This window comes from Octopus bimaculoides, chromosome 3, assembly GCF_001194135.2.
Source record: "Octopus bimaculoides isolate UCB-OBI-ISO-001 chromosome 3, ASM119413v2, whole genome shotgun sequence".
Classification (NCBI taxonomy): Eukaryota; Metazoa; Mollusca; class Cephalopoda; order Octopoda; family Octopodidae; genus Octopus; species Octopus bimaculoides.
This window is the reverse complement of record NC_068983.1, coordinates 10,327,864-10,331,441: the sequence shown is the minus strand read 5'-3', so window position 1 is coordinate 10,331,441 and position 3,578 is coordinate 10,327,864. Positions and strand designations below refer to the sequence as shown.

Sequence of the window (3,578 nt, the reverse complement as noted above, 5' to 3'; positions counted from 1 at the left end):
GCCAAAAAGAGTTTCTGAATTAAAAACTGCAAAGGAAATGTCAACTAAATACTAAAGTATGTAGTCTTGAAAGAACAAGGTAGGTATATATATATATATATATATATATATATATATATATATATGAACATACCAATAGAATAAGTGCCACGCTTAAAAATAAAAATACATACTGGGGTTGATTCATTCAACTAAAAATTCTTTAAGGTGGTGCCCCAGCATGGCTGTAGTCTAATGACTGAAACAAATAAAAGATAAAAGATAAATGAAAGGCATATATACACACACATATATATATAATCTTTTTACTCGGGGACACATAATCTTTTTACTCAGGGACTAGTAGACCTGACACTGTTCAGTAAACTGTGTGCATTCAAAGCAATGATTAGTAATATTACGAAACCAGTATGCTTTTGAATCGCTTTAACAACTCACAATAATGACTTTTATTACTTTTATTCCTACCTCAGTTCATCTAATTATATATATTTATCATTACTTTTCATAAAAAACCTTTACTTTTTGGGGATTTCCAATGTGCATTTCCGCTTATTTTTCTTCTTACTTTCCCCCTACATTTCCATGTGTAGTTTCTATTTTGTTTTTTGTAACATATTTCTATTATATATATGTGTGTGTGTGTGTTTGTATATATATATATTCTCTCTCCTTCTTTTCCCAAGCGTCCAATAACACTATCCATATCACGTCCTCACTTTGTTGTTTTTTGTGTTTTTTTTAACTATATATATATATATATATCATATTTTTTTGCTTCAGTCTGTGGAACATTGACAATAAATCAATCATTGATGTTATATCATACAGCCATCACTTTAATGTTGCTAAATTGGTAAAAATAATAGATTTACTATTTTGGTTAAGTTGTCTTTTTCAAGACTACTCAGCTTCAAATTCTTCAAATTCTCCCTTGGCATAGTTCTTCACTCATATCTGATAAAATTTTGTTTGTTTGTTTTGCCTTTGCTTTTTCTTGTCTTCTTACCTCCTCCTCATCATCCTTCTTTACTCCTGTAGAGTGCATAAAAAAAAATGGTTGATATATTTGAAAAATGTATGGAAAATTGTTTCAGTGTTAGTGAGGGATGCATGATGGGACAGAAATACTGTATATAAAGTGTGCATACATACCTACATACATATGTGTGTGTGTGTGGTGGTAGATTTTCATCATTTTGTGATAAGGATTCAGTTATTCAATTAACTAAACTATCTACTCCTTAATTAATGTGTAAGGTGGTTGAGTACTTCACAGACACATGTACCATTAACATAATCCCCAGGCAGTATCAGTATGCCACAGTACGTGACAAGGCTATACCATCTGAATTACAATCTAACCTATAGACTGCTACAGAGTTTTGTGTTTCCCTGTTTCAGTCACAAGGGATGAGTTGATCTGATGCTAAAAAAAATTACATTTGCCCAATACATATGTCATGCAGTAAGATCGAAACTGGGCCCTCATGGTTGCAAAGTGAAACATTTAACTATTTGGTCACACTGTGTCTACTGTATGTGTGTGTAAAAAGAAAAAGTATAGTAAAATATGTATGTTCTCTTCGGTTTTTATTTAAATAAATTCTTCCTCTGAGAAAGCAGCTGGTTTCTAACAAAGATACAAAACTCCATCGTTGAAATTGTAGATAAGAAAAACAATGTCACATTTTAAACTTCAGATAAGTCTTGCATATCTTTATTGTTCCACTTACAGATTGTGTTTGTAATCTGCGAGTTAGTTGGTTGATTTCTTTTTTTGAAAGCCCAAGCTTATTCAGATTGTCACTCAAGCATTTAATTATCAAGCCAAGCACACCAATTATTATTAGTATAAATGTGAATTTATAATCTGGGTATAGAAGCTGAATGTTTCAAAGTAACTGACCATAGTTACTCTCTTTCTCTTTGATTTTCAAAGAGATATTCACATCCGTAGGACAGCTGACTTCTATGACGGTACATACTTGTTCTTGTTTGTCCCAAACAATCATATCTGGCTTGTTACGTTTACCCTTGACCGATGTTTTGATGGGAATGTTCCATCAAAATTCCTTGTGTTGATGTTCATGTATGTATTCAATAACAGGGGGATCCTTTGTATTTGTTCCAAGACAGTCTTTTTTTTTTGAATGGCGTAGTATATTGTCTTTTTTCAAAATCTTCATGTTGCATAGGGAGGTAGTATCTTGATGACATTTTTGGGCAGCTGCTGATCACATGTGATGTCTTCCACAGAAATGGGACATAAACTGTCTCTTTGTTTGTATGTACGTACGTATGTATGTATGTATGTATGTATGCATGTATGTATGTGTGTGTGTGTATGTGTGTATGTATGTATGTGTGTGCGCTTGTTTGTTTGTATGTATGTATCTATGTATGTGTGTGCTTGCAGCATTGAACAAACCAGACCTGGAAGAACTTGCCATTTGTCTCGCAGAAGCAGCAAAAGCCTTCAGACTGACCATTAACCTGTGAAAAACTGAAGTGATGCTTCAGCCTGCACCTGGCCTGACACCCCCTGAACCTCAGACTGAGATTGAGGGCACAACTCTGAACAACGTGGAGAGCTTTACACACCTGGGAAGCTGCCTGTCCTCAAACTGCAGCATGGACAAAGATGTCTTCATGAGGCTTGCAAAAGCAGGAGCTTCGTTTGGCAGACTTTGGACACGTCTGTGGGCTGAACGAGGCATCAGACTTTCCACCAAGCTGGCAGTCTATAGGGCAGTCGTCATCACCTCTCTGCTATACGGCTGTGGGACGTGGATGCTGTATAGGAGGCAAATGCAAGTACTTGACCAGTTCCACCTCCGCTGCTTGCAACGAATCATGGGAATTTCCTGGGAGGACAGAGTCTCCGACACTGAGGTTCTTCGCAGAGCTGAAATGCCCGGGATCGAAGCCCTCATCATGAAGGCCCAGATCCAATGGGTTGGACATGTAGTCCGAATGGATGACGCGCGTCTACCAAAGATGATCTTCTTCTCTGAGCTGGCTTCTGGAGCAAGAAACCCTGCAAGGCCACTGAGGTGACAGAAGGACAGCCTGAAAACTTCCCTTGAGGCCTGCGGCATTTTAGCCCGTGGCTAGGAATCGCTTGCCTCTGACCACGGTGCCTAGCGTCCAGCTGTCCAAAAGGGTGTTAGGCTGTTTGAGGAGAAGCATCTTAAGAGCCTGGACCAGAAGCAACAAGCCCGAAAAGAGAGGATCCCCAACCCTACTTCTGCTGTTACGTGTCTAACATGTGGCCGCGTCTGCGCGTCCACCTTTGAGCACCGCTCCCACTTCCGGCGTCACTGACGTCATTTTTGAACCCCGACAGACTTCGATTATTATATTATGTATGTATTTATGTATGTGTTTATAGATGTATGTACGTGTGTTCGTATGTATGTATGTATACTCTTTACTCTTTTACTTGTTTCAGTCATTTGACTGCGGCCATGCTGGAGCACCGCCTTTAGAAGAGCAAATCGACCCCGGGACTTATTCTTTGTAAGCCTAGTACTTATTCTATCGGTCCCTTTTGCCGAACCGCTAAGTGACGGGGA

The 3,578-nt window shown here is 38.3% G+C and overlaps 1 long non-coding RNA gene across 1 annotated transcript in view; it reads right to left on the bottom strand.

Annotated features, from left to right (window-relative positions):
- Positions 1–706: 706 nt before the first annotated feature.
- Positions 707–3,578, bottom strand: part of LOC128247260 (uncharacterized) — a 12,650-nt gene continuing 9,778 nt past the window's right edge. The window contains exon 4 of the long non-coding RNA XR_008263613.1: positions 707–1,035. This is a non-coding gene — a long non-coding RNA (uncharacterized LOC128247260). The remainder of the gene's footprint in view (positions 1,036–3,578) is intronic.